The sequence below is a fragment of the Muntiacus reevesi genome, chromosome 1, assembly GCF_963930625.1.
Source record: "Muntiacus reevesi chromosome 1, mMunRee1.1, whole genome shotgun sequence".
In the NCBI taxonomy this organism is placed as follows: domain Eukaryota; kingdom Metazoa; phylum Chordata; class Mammalia; order Artiodactyla; family Cervidae; genus Muntiacus; species Muntiacus reevesi.
Window position 1 is genome coordinate 78,458,416 of NC_089249.1, and position 13,659 is coordinate 78,472,074.

Genomic DNA, 13,659 nt, shown 5'->3' on the forward strand with positions numbered 1-13,659 from the left:
GGGATCCCCACCCCCACCTCACAGCACGGGCTTCTGCGTTGGGGTGGTGAGGGGACCACTAGGTGGCGCCCTGGCTCCACATTTGCTCCAGACCTCACCTACCTCACTACTAAGCGCCCCGAATCTTGGACCCCAATCCCACTGACTTGGGCCACTCTCTGGCTACTTCTCCCAGGAAGACCCAGATCCCCCCAGGCTTCTCTTTAGAAAGTCCTTCCCGACTGGGCTTCTTGCTTGGCCTGGAAATCCCCTTGGGGGGACAGAATGAATGTGTGACTTCAGGCCAGGTCCAAGGGGTGTGTTAGAGCTGAGGTGTGTTAGTCCCTCAGTCACGTCTGACTCTATGACCCCATAGACTGTAACCCTCCAGGCTCCTCTTGTCCATGGGATTTCCCAGGCAAGAATACTAGAGTGGGTTGCTATTTCCTTCTCCAGGGGAGCTTCCTGACCCAGGGATTGAACCCAGGTCTCTCACATTGCAGGCAGACTCTTTACTGTCTGAGCCGCCAGGGAAGCCCAGGGTTCTGCCCAAAAGGGGACTGTAATTGATAACAAGTGCTTCTGTAACACTACAACTGACGGGTTGCTCTCTGTTAAAGGACTTTAAGGGTGCTAGCTTATTTAATTCATGTATGGATGTGAGAGTTGGACTATACAGAAAGCTGAGCACCAAAGAATTGATGCTTTTGGACTGTGGTGTTGGAGAAGACTCTTGAGAGTCCCTTGGAATGCAAGGAGATCCACCAGTCAATCCTAAAGGAGATCAGTCCTGAATACTTATTGGAAGGACTGATGCTGAAGCTGAAACTCCAATACTTTGGCCACCTGATGCGAAGAACCGACTCATTGGAAAAGACCCTGATGCTGGGGAAGATTGAAGGTGGGAGAAGGGGACGACAGAGGAAGAGATGGTTGGATGCCATCACCAACGCGATGGACATGAGTGTGGGTTCCTGGAGTTAGTGATGGACAGGGAAGCCTGGAGTGCTGTAGTCCACGGGGTTGCAAAGAGTCATACATGACCGAGGGACTGAACTGAACTGAATTCTAATTGGATGGGGTGAGGCAGGGTGGGGATGGAACGAGGTTCACTCATTCAGCAAACATTTGCACTCTGTTGTGTACCAAAGGCAGTGTGATACTGAGAATACAGAGGCGTGTTAAGGAGTTTATAGTTTAGTGGAGCCCACTTTCTGCAGCACGAGGGATTGCAGTTAGACCTAAGGAAGAACTTCCTCCTAGGCAGAGGGTCAATGAAAAGGGGCTTTAGGAAAGAAGTCTTCTAGAGTGGGGGTCGGGAGGAGCAAGTACAGTCTAGCCTGGGGTCTGGATTTGGCATCCTGGCTCTGTGGACCATCATACACCCGAGGAAGCCTCTTTTACTTGGTTCACATTGCTTGCCTTCTGCAGGTGTTAGAACTTAAACTTCTTGGAGAGGGAGGCAGGCTAGGTAGGAGGTAAGATTCCGTGTCCCAGGAGGGAGAATGTGTTTAGGGAGGGGACACAAACTGGCCCCCTGGGTTCCCAGAGGGTGTGGGCTGCCTGGGGTTTCTCAGTTTCGTTTCTAGGGCCCATTTCCTTCGTTTGCATAACGAACTCTCAAGGAGGCTAGGAAGTTCCCCCAAGCCCCCTCCTCTTTCTGAGCCACTCAGGAAGTAGATATGCTGAGCTGGAGGTTTCTGAAACTGCTGAATCAGGAAGAAAAGGCCACGAACCCAGGGGGTAGGTTGGGGAGGGGCCAGGACACGAAGGACGCTGGCCATTCTGATTACCCTGTCTCAGGTGCCCCCCATCAGTGATCCTCCTGCCCATGGCAGGTCACTATGCCACTCCATCACACCCGCGCCCCTACAGCAGCGCTGGTAAAGAGTGGGGACCCCGAGTCTCAGGTCATAGGGTGCTCGCTGCTCACAGGCACAGCATGTGGAGACAAGCCAAGGGAGGCGGGAGCTGTGGGGACAGAGCTCCCTCCCCACAGGGCCGGGGACAGCTTTTGACCATGCAGGAGGGTGGACCCACTGGACTCCGCCACACGACCTTGCTTGGCCCCCAGGTCTGGCCTGGGCCCTTCCAGTTTAAGCATTTGGGATTTTAAGCACTTGGCTTTTCTGCCTTTTCCTCTGGGAACTCCCCCAGCTAAGTGCTCAGCTCCGGCGTGTCGGGGAAATCACTAGAGTTGGGGGTGGCCCTCCTTGGCTTTCCCCTCTCAAGTGGAAAAATTTTGCTTCCTTTGACCATCCCCCAACTTTATTTCCCTGCGGTCCCCCAACCTGCCATTTCTCCCTCCCACCCCTGCCCCTCATTGTTCAGCCTCAGCTCCTTTCCTGTCCTCAGCTCCACCTTCTCTCATCATGCCCCCTCCAGCTCTAACCTCCTCCAGGATCCTCCCCATCTCTTCCTGCTTCCCTGGGTCCTCCAGGCCCCAGTTTCACCCCTGCCTTTTACTCCCGCCCATGCTGGGGAGTGGGGTCATGGGGTGGTGGTCACCTTCAGGCTTGCCCCACCCTATAAGCTCCTTGAAGGCCAGAGGCCTGTGTTCGTTTTGAGAACCACTCCCAGCCCTCTCTGCTGGGCTCCTGGACAGATGCTGGATTGGCAAGCTGTTGCCATGGGAACCTCCCAGGGCCACTGGTGCAGGGACATCTCCTCGTCTCATCTGTTCCGAGTCATAGATACTCCTAGTCCCTCCACACTTCACCTGCTCACAGAGGGTCTAGCAGGAACTCTGCAAGGTGGGGTGTGTGTGTGGATTATTGGCTTAAACCCCGACCATATCAGGTCCCTCCTCTCTGCTTTCACCAGTCAGTGGTCAGAGCCACAGGAACCCCCTAGTACTAATTCTTGGGGGTTGTCCGAGTTCCCTATCCCTCCCCTGTGGGCCTTCCCTCAAGGTTGCTGCCCATCCCTTTGGTAGCCCTTGGCTTCTGGAATAGGCCCTGCCCATATAGAACCAAAGCAGGCCCCTTCCCCGCTCACCTGGTCTTTATCCGGGGCCAGGTGGAGACCCAGCCCAGGTCTCTTCTAACTAGACAAGTGGCCTGGGCAAACTTCAAGTCTCTGGTCTCCACAACTGCCTGCCTGCGGGCCTTCTTGCTTTAGGGCTCGTCTTTCTCATCACTGAAGTGAGCCTGTAGATCCCGCTCATGAGTTGTTGTGATGATGGAATGAGTCATCCAAAGACAAAGGAAAAGGCTTTTCAAACTGTAGAGTGCTGACAAAAGTTTTAGTTATTTTTATTTTACTTAGCCTCTAAGGGGGAAGTTGAGGCCTCTGTGAACTACTGATATGGGAGCAGGGGGTGTTGGTTCCCAGACCGTGTAGTAGGAGCTGACAGGGAAAAGATGCCAGCTAACACTCAAGACCCAACACTGTGCTCTGCGCTGGGGGGAGACCACAGTTTCTGCCCCCGAGGCTAACCAAATGAGTTTATTACCAAGCAGAGAGTTTTTGTTTTTTTTAATAGTTTATGTTTTTAAATTTTAAATAAGAATATTTATTTTTAATTGATTGATGATTGCTTTACAATATTGGTTTGACATCTGTTGTACATCAACATGGATTAACCATAGGTGTCCCCTCCGTCTTGAACCTCCCTCCCACCTCCTATTCCTCTAGATTACTAGGGAGCCCCAGTTGGAGTTCCCTGAGTCATATAGCAAATTCCCACTGACTATCTATTTACATATGTTAGTGTAATACCAAGCAGAGTTTTTTTTTCTTTCAAGCAGAGTTTTAAAAGTACTCTCTTATCGGTGCCAGGAAGGTGAAGAGGAAGGAGGGGGTGGTGTTTATTTTTTGAGGGAGTGCTGTGCTATATGACATGTGGGATCCTAGTCCCTTGGCCAGGAATTGAACCTGCACTTCCCTCGGTGGAAGCATGGAGTCTTAACTACTGGACCACCAGGGAAGTCCCGGGAAGGGGTGGCCTTTGAGCTGGACCTTGAAGATAATAAGGATAGATGATGGGGAGGGGATTTCAGATGAGGCAGAGGTGAGGCCTTAGGGGAGGGTGGAACAACCCTGTGGTCAGATGGTGTTAAGTTCGTGTTCCTGTAAGGGAGCAAGTTCTCCCATGGGCCTGCTTGCAAGTCTAAGAGGGAGCGCCACTATAGGAAATGGGGAGAGGCGTGAGGGGCAGGGGGCATGAAAAGGGAAGACATAGGGGTGCAGCGCAGCTGGCAGGTGGAAGGGTGCACTAGAAAGAGGTGAAATCACAGGTGGGTAGGAGGTGTCAGCCAGAAGCTCAGGAGGGAGATGACGCAGGCCTGATTTAGAGCAGGGAGTTAGAAAGGCCTGGCCTTGGACGGGACAAGGACAAGGGGGAGGGAGGAGCCAAGGACACACGGAGCTTCCCAGCCTCGTGACAGTTGGATGACTGCAGCCTCACAGGATTCCAGGAAAGAAGGAGGAAAGGCTGGAACTGGTTTTGTAGGGGGTGGGGTGGGGTGAGGTGTGTGGAGTAGGGATGGAGGGGGGAGGGGCTAGGGATGGGGGAGGGGGAGCTGGTGGGCTTGACTGCTTATGATGCGGGACAGGGATAGGGCCAGTCTTCCAGCAGGCTGCATGCTCCACCAAATTGCATGCGCCTGCCTCCCAGTCCTTGTGTCCCTCCTACCCCCTGCCCATCCCCAAATTCCTTTCCAGGACAAGGGCCCTTTGGAGAACTTCTTACCAGTCAGTACACTTATCTTTACAGGGCCTGAGGGGAGGCACCCAGCAGAGGGGAGTGCGTCCACTGAGGTCACCACTGAGCCCTTTAGTGCAGTCAAAGTGAAAGGTCATCGTGCAGGGCCCATGGGCAGAAACCTGAAGCCGTGCATTGTGGAGAGGGAGGTAGGTGTTAGATGGCCCCCTTGAGAAGCTCAATCCCCTGTGGGCCAAACAGACCTGCCAGAAATGCTTGCTTATCTGGAATGCGGCCTTGGGCCCTTGGGGAGGCAGCTTTCTTTGTAGGGATGGCCCAGTGCAGGAACCTTGGCATGAGGAACAGGCCGCCCCTCTCATCTCCATGGGCCATGGACTTTCAGAGCCCTTCTCTGCCTTTTATCTCACTGAGAAGTAGGCCTTAAAGAAGGTGAGACCACGAATCTCTCATTTTTATACAGACGAAGAACTGAGAGGGAGGGAGGAGTTGACTTGCCTAAGGTCCTATGATAGCTGGACAGTGACAGTGGAAGACTGGCCCCTAAGAAGCCCTTAGGACGCCAGGGGAAATTTGAAATGTCCGGTACCACGGCTTTCCACGCTGTTCCCCCAGAGTTGACCCAGGGGTTGCAAAAAATAGCTGAGCTCCCATCTGTGGATCCCTTTTGAGCTTCCCCAGTGGCTGAGTGGTAAAGAATCCACCTGCAACTCAGTCCTTGAGTTGGGAAGATCCCTTGGAGGAGGGCATGGCGACACACTCAGTATTCTTGCCTGGAGAATCCCATGGACAGAGGAGCACCTGGCGGGCTGCAATTCACAGGGCTGCAAAGTGTCGGACACGACTGAAGTGACTGAGCATGCGTGCACTCTGGGCCCCTTTAGCTGACTCCTCCTCCCTGGGCCTGTGTGCCCCTGACTTCAGCTACCTGGCCCTGGAAGCATTTCCTCTCTGGCTCCTAGCTGCCACCTGATTGGCCCCAGCATGTGGGTAGGAGAAGGCCAGTCCTGGAAGGACCGTCATGAGCAGTGGTCCCACCTCTTTTGTTGTTCAGAGGTGAAAACTGAGGACCAGAGAGGGAAGTGACTTGTCCAAGGTCTCAAAGCTTGCTAGGGACTGAATGGAGACCAGAGCCCAGGTCTGCTGACTCCTAAGAGTCCCCTGTTCCTCTTACCTCCACTCCTCTCTCTGGTTCTTCACCCTTGGAATTTAGGCTCTGAGGTGAGGTCTGGAGAAGCAGCTTGCTGCAAGACAGATCTTCCTCTGCTGCCACTGAGCAGTGACTTCACGCCTGGTTTCTTCTGCAGCGATGCCTGCAGCAGTGGCCACAGGGGGGCAGCCGCGGGAGAGACAGGAGGCCGGCCAAGGATGGGCTGGGAGGGAGAGAGGGGACCCCTGGAGCTGCCCTGGAACCAGAACAACTGAATGTGGGCTTATGAGGTCTCAGCCTTGAGGATACCCACAAATGGTCTTGTAGCCTCAAGAGTAAATCCAGGCTCCCCACCTCTTTGCGTCAGAGCTCCCATTAATATGTTCATTCATTTATTCATCAGTCACTTATGGAGCACTCATACCCTGGGCCTGGCCCTGGGCTGTTACTTGATATTCTTTCCAAGAACCTGGTGAGTGTTCAATCTCCTTTTGAAAAGAAATATCAAACTTTATCACTAACATTGTTAAATAACAGTCCCCAAAGGGGAAAGGTAGGGGGGGAGGGATAAATTAGAAGTCTGGGAATAACATATACACACCACTGTATATAAAACAGGTAACCAACAAGGACCTACTGTATAGTTAGGGAACTCTACTCGATATTCCATGATAACTTATACAGGAAAAAGAATCTGAAAAAGAATAGATACATATATATGTATAACTGAATAACTAACTTGGCTGTACACTGGAAACTAACACAACAGTATAAATTAACTACAATATATAATTTAAAAAAAGAAAATAAATATTGGCCTTTATCACTAAGGTTGTTAAATGACAGATGAAATCTATAAATCACTAATCATTTCGCCTGCCCCATGCGGCTTGTGGGACCTCAGTTCCTCAGCCAGGGATTGAACCTGGGCCACTGCAGTGAAAGCCTGGAATTCTAACCACCAGGCCAGCAGGAGCTCCCCTCAATTGCTCTTTTGTAGTCTGTCCCTCAGCTCCACGGTTTACATTCACCACAAAATAATCTAATGGAAAAACAAAATCATGCCTCAAAATCACAAATCTTTATTTAAAAAAAAAACAAAACTCATACTTCCGTGGTGGTCTAGTGGTTAGGAACCCATCTGCCAATGCAGGGGACATGGGTTCGATCTCTGGTCTGGGAAGATTCTGCATGCTGCGGAGCAACTGAGCCTGTGTGCCTCAGCTACTAAACCTACGCTCTAGAGCCTTTGAGCCACAACAAGAGAAGCCACTTCAAGGAGAAACCCATGCACTTCAACTGGAAAGTAGGCCCTGCTCGTGATAACAAGAGGAAGCCTGAGGACAGCGACTAAGACCCAGTGCAACAACAGCAAAAAAGACCGCAAACAAACTACCCCCACAGAAACCAAAAGGAAACTCTATTTTCTTATTGTGTTCAATGTTTACATGTAGCCACCATCCTTGAGTACATTAGTTAAATTCTTGGAGACTGTTTCTTTTGAAGATGGGAGGATCCTTGCTTTGCCTACATTATTATTATTTTAATTTTTAACATGTATCAGAATTTAATTCTTTTTTCCTCAAGTCAACTATTATTCTTTATTTCATAGATTTTATGATTCTTCAAAAGCTTAAAAAAATTGGAGTATAATTGCGTCACAAAATTGCATTAGTTTCTGCTGCACAAGGAAGTGAATCAGCTATGTGTATGCATGTATCCCCTCCCTCTTGAACCTCACATCCCACCCCCATCCCACCCCTCTAGGTCATCACAAAGCAGCAACCTGAGCTCCCTGTATTACAGAGCAGCTTCCCCCTAGCTATCTATTTTGCATACTGTAAACATGTCAGTTCTACTCCTGTAATTTGTCTCACCCTCCTCTTCCCTCCTTAGAATTTTATCCTTTTTAAAGGCTGAATAATATTCCATTGTAAGTATATATCACATTTAGTTTATTCATTCATCTGTTTGGGGTTTTTGTTGTTGTTGTTGTTTGTTTGTTTTTTGGCTTCACCAAGAGGGGTATAGGATTTTAATTCCTTGACCAGGGATCGAACCTGGGCCCCAGCTCTGAGAGTGCCAGTTCCTAACCATTGGACCCCCAGGGAATTCCCTCATTTACCCATTCATTTGTTGATGGACATTTGAATTGTTTTCATCTTTTGATGACTGCGACTAGTGCTGATATGAATGTGAATTTTATATCTGTTCGAGAACTACGTTCCAATCTGTTGGTTACATACCCAAAAGTGGAATTGCTCATCATGTGGTCATTCTTTCATTTACTTTTTAAATAGTGCTTTGCCTACATTACAGATATGGTAAGAATATGAAGTTAAAAGTATTTACAGTTTATAGTAGCTGCTCTTTGAATGCTAGAAGCATGCCCTTTTATATATTAATATACAGGTTGCTCAGATTTTATCTTGGCTGTACAATATTCATTGGATTGTGCCTCAGTTTTCTCAGCCATAAAACTGAAGGTAAAATCTCTACCTTATAGTGATGTAAATGATTTGTGGACCAGCGATTGAACAGGAGACTCCAACTCTCCACTGGTCTGCTGGAGGGGATGCACTGTCCAGTGGAGGGTTGGATGACCCTCTGGGAACTCCCTTGGCGAGCAACCTCTCACCTCCAGGGACCACTTTGGCTTGCGGCATTTCTTAAAGCTAGAGAACCTACAAAGTCAGAGCTGGGTTCATCCTCACTGGGTTCTTAAAAATTTGGGGGGAGGGGGTTCACGAGAGGAGTGGGACCCTGTGTCAGATTCTTCAGTTGTTTGTTTTTTACTTTTTTAAGACTTTTCCTTTTAAAAATTTTATTTATTTATATTTATTTTGGCTGTGCTGGGTCTTCGTCATGGTGCTCTGGCTTGCTCTAGGTGCGGCACGCAGGGGCTTCTCTTGTGGCACACGGGCTCAGTAGGGCGTGCTTAGTTGCCCCGTGGCATGTGAGATCTTAACTTCCCTGATCAGCGATCAAACCTGAGTTGCTCGCATTGCAAAGCAGATTCTTAACCCCTGGGCCAACAGGGAAGTGCCTCCAGTTGTGTTTAAGTTGTTTGGCCCCTTCTCTCTGCTGTGGGATCCCAGGGTGGGGGGCAATGTATGATAATCTTTTTGGTAAATGAGCACATGGGCAAATCTCTGAGTTATAATGAGCCTCGGTCGTCTCATTTTTAAGGCAGGACAGTACTGTTTACATCACATGATTGAGGTCTGACACAGAGTAAATACTCAGTCGTTGTTGTTCAGTCACTCGGTCATGTCCTTGTGACCCCATGGACCGTGGCATGCCAGGCTTCCTGTCCTTCACTATTTCCTGGAGCTTGCTCAAACTCATGTCCGTTCAGTTTATGATGCCATCCAACCATCTCATCCTCTGTCGCCTCCTTCTCCTGCTCTCCATCTTTCCCAGCATCAGGGGCTTTTCCAGTGAGTCCGCTCTTTGCATCAGATGCTCAATAGATATTAATTACTGGCTATCTGAGGGGAGAGAAGTAAGTTGACAGTTATGGTGTGGTGTAAGGTGCTATGTAGGGGAGCGGTGCTGTGCTTAGTCGCTCAGTCGTGTCCGACTCTTTGCAACCCCATGGACTGTAGCCCGCCAGGCTCCTCTGTCCATAGGGATTCTCCAGGCAAGAACACTGGAGTGGGTTGCCATGTCCTCCTCCACAGGATCTTCCCAACCCAGGGAGCAAACCCAGGTCTCCCAAATTACAGGTGGATTCTTTACCGTCTGAGCCACAGAGCAGAGGGTATATCAGGAGCATAGAAAACAGATGCGTGTAAGTCAGATGGGATAGGGGGTCAGGGACGGCTCACTGGAAGAGGCAAGACAAGCTAAGTGTTGAAGTACAAGTCGGACTCTGTTTCATGACCAAAAAAATGGGAAGAGTGTTTCAGGCAAAGGGAATAACATTTATTAATATAAGGATGCATAGAGACATTTCCAGGTTATATCAGAGCATCCTGCAAGTGCTAATTTATATACATTTCCCCTCTCCAATTCTGGAATGAAGGATCTCATGCTCCATGTTTAAGCTGTCTTGAAATTGCCTGTCTCCCATGAGAATCAAGGCTGTTTGAGAAAAGGCTCTGTTTGGTTTACTGTTGTGTCTCTAGCAGTTCCTGGCACGTTTTAGAACTTTATTTATTTTTTTCGTTTTAGAACTTTAATACACATTGAATGAACGCATAGACGTCTCTCCCAACAGCTTCTTATAGACTCAGACTTCCCCTCCTATTTTTCCCTCTTGTACTATTTTCTTACAACCCCAGGGGACTTCCCTAGTGGTCCAACAGCTAAGATTCCATGCTCCCAACACAGGGGGTGCAAGTTCGCTCTCTGCTCAGGGAACTAGATCCTACATGCTGTAACTAAGACCTGGTGGAGCAAAAGAAATAAATGAATAAGGATTGAAAAAAACCAAACCAAACAAGCCCATCCCATTCTGTCCTGCATCTGCTAGGCTCCATTGCCCCTGAAATGGTGGTCATCAAACACACAAGGACTCATTCACAAGTCACATCTACACTGACCACACCAGCAGAGGGGGATGCTTGGTTCAGTTGGACAATGACCATGGGAGAATAAACTGGAACCAGAGCACAGAGCTGAAGCAAGGGTAACTCGTGGTGTTGCTGAGCCAGGACGGCATCTGGTTCCACGGTGGGACAGGCTTGCCCTGGGGGGGCAGACCTTGGTACCCCCTGTTCAGGGCTCCCTCTGCCTGGGCAAGGTTGGAGGGGTACTGACAAGCCCAGCTCTTCCCTCTTCTAGGCTCTGCAGAACTGTAAGAGCCATGCCCTTGTAGGCTTATCCTGTTTCTGAGTATGTTAAAACAACGAGCGGGTGACCTTCAAATAGGTCTTCCTCCCAAGTTTTGGGTCAGTGAGGCAAACTTCTCTTTGTTTATTATTATTAAAAAAAATTTTTTTTATTTGGCTGCACTGGGTTTTAGCTGTTGTTATGGAATCGCTCAGTCATGTCCGACTCTTTGCAACCCCATGGACTGCAGCATGACGCCAGGCTTCCCTGTCCTTCACCATCTCCTGGAGCTTGCTCAAACGCATGTCCATTGAGTCAATGATGCCATCCAACCATCTCATCCTCTGTCATCCCCTTCTCCTCCTGTCCTCAATCTTTTCCAGCATCAGGGTCTTTTCTAATGAGCTGGCTCTTCGAGTTAGGTGGCCAAAGTACTGGAGCTTCAGCTTCAGCATCAGTCCTTCTAATGAATATTCAGGACTGGTTTCCTTTAGGATTGACTGGTTTGCTCTCTTTGCAGTCCAAGAGACTCTCAGGAGGATCTTAGTTACAGCCTGTGAACCCTTAGTTGTGGCATGTGGGATCTAGTTCCCTGACCGGGGATGGAACCCTGGGTTCCCTGCATTGGGAGTGTGGAGTCTTAACCACTGAACCACCAGGGAAACCCCAAAGTTAAAGGGAAAGTGTTAGTCATTCAGTCGTGTTTGACTCTTTGCAACCCCATGGACTAATAACCTGCCAGGCTCCTCTGGGTTGGGAAGATCCCCTGGAGAAGGGAATGGCAACCCACTCCAGTCTTGTAGCCTGGAGAATTCCATGGACAGAGGGAAGTCCCAAAGCTCTCTTTAAATTGTCCACTCCTTTAGTGAGAGGTGACTCTCAGAGGTTCCTGTGTTCCTGAGTTCTGGGAGTACCCTTCTGTTTTCTGAGGCTGGCACTGGCTTCCTCAGGCATCACCTTCGGAACTGCCATCATGAGGCAGTGCACCTAGAGTCTCTGGCTTCCAGTCTCAGTCCCCAGGAACTCTGGCCACTCCCTTCTGGCGTCTGCTCCTGTCAGACACTCCTACTCCTTTGGTCTTTCCTGCCTCACCCTTGGCAGCAGCTTGGCCTTTAACCCAGCCTGTTCTACCCTAAAAATAGTGCAGTCCTACACATTTGTGCAGTCCTGGACAGGTTAGGAAAGCTTTCTACACGTATTCATGTATTCCATGTTCCCTTTGGTTGTTGAAGGAAGGAGGAGCAGATGTTATGTAACATGAAGTTTCATGGGCTCTGGGAGGGAAGCACTCCTTTGGGGAGCACATGGGCAAGTGACCTTGGGGGTAGGGTGGATGGGTGTGGGAATTTGCAGGTTGAATGGTTTCCGGTGATGACAAGGCCCAGGGTGTGCCCATGAGAGCTGGTATCCTGAGGAAGAGAGGAAGAAAAAGACTTTGGACATCCGATGCCAAGGCTTTGAGCTATTGGGGTGTTGGATGGGCTGGCCAACAGACAGTGAAGTCACCAAGAAGGATGATGAGAATCCAGTGGCAAAGAAGACAGGTAGCCAGTGGCTGAGACTCAGGATGTGAGAATGATCACCAGCACTGGTGGTTGTCAACAATGAGGAGGGGAAGAGGGCTGTTCAGGCAGGTGGTATGAGTCTTAGAGGAGCCACAGTTTTCTAAGAAGCAGGGGAGGAACGGCCCGGAAGCTGAAATGGAGTGGGAGGAAGGCTCCAGACACAAGTTTATGGATGCTTAGCTCTGAGGCTGCCCCTGGGAGGGTAGTAGGGGACAGCGAGGTTCCGCCAAGGCAGGGAGCAGGAGGGAGCCACTGAGAAGAGACTGGGGTTTGGGGGATATATTCTAATCACTGGGCCTTCCAGGGAGCTTCATTCTGGGAAGGGTTGGGGGAAGGAGCAGGGGTGTGGTTGGGTCAGGTGATGGAGGAGACTCTGGGAGGTCTGACTTCTCAGGGGTGACTCAGGAGGGCAGGAGCATGAGTGCAGTTAATCCTTTTTAGTCTCTGCTGGCAGAGGTGGGCCTGGTGCTTTTGGTGAACTCCCAGAGAAACTTGTTGAAGGTGACCTGGGAAATCTGCTCCTGCATTGGATCGTAAACTCTGAAACTGAGACTTCCTTGGTGGTCCAGAGACTAAGACTCAGCTCCCAATGCAGGGGGTCCAGGTTCCATCCCTGGTCAGGGAACTACATCCCACATGTCATAATACAGGCCCAGTGCAGCCAAATAAGGAAATTTCAAAAAGAAAAATGAACTCTGAAATCACACATGGCTCAGAATAAATAACAACTCCATATTTGAATTCTTTCTTGTTTACTTATTTATCTTTGGCTGCTCTGGGTCATTGCTGTGCCAGGGCCTTCACTAGTTGCAGCAAGCAGCGTGGGCTACTCTGTTGCCACGCACAGGCTTCTCATTGTGGTGGTTTCTCTTGTTGCAGAGCACAGGCTCTAGGTGTGAGGGCTTCTGTAGTTGTAGCGCTCTGCCTCAGTAGTTGCAGAGTGCAGGCTCTAGGGCTTTTAATGGTTGTGGCACACAAGCTCAGTAGTTGTGGCTTGTGGGCACAAGCTGTTGCTGTGTGGCATGTGGAATCTTCCTGGACCAGGGATTGAACCTATGTCCCCAGAATTGGCAGGCAGATTCTTATGCACTGAGCCACCAGGGAAGTCCAGCGATTCCATATTTAGGTTGTTCAGTTGCTCAGTTGTGTCCAACTCTTTTCAACCCCATGGACTGTAGCATAGCAGGCTTCCCTGTCCTTCACCATCTCCTGGAGCTTGCTCAAACTTACGTCATTGAGTTGGTGATGCCATCCAACCATCTAATCCTCTGTTGTCCTCATCTCCTCCTGACTTCAGTCTTTCCCAGCATCAAGGTCTTTTCCAATGAGTCGGCTCTTCGCATCTGGCACTTAATAATAAATGAAGCATTTTTATTGTATTTTATCATATATCTTCCTCATTTCCTTCTTAACACAACCCTGTGAGATGGGAACTCACAGTGACTTGCTGAAGGTCACATTCCTACCAAGTGCTAGGACGCCAAAGCTGGGATTACAGTTCCACTGTAGGCTTCCTTCGAAGTGCA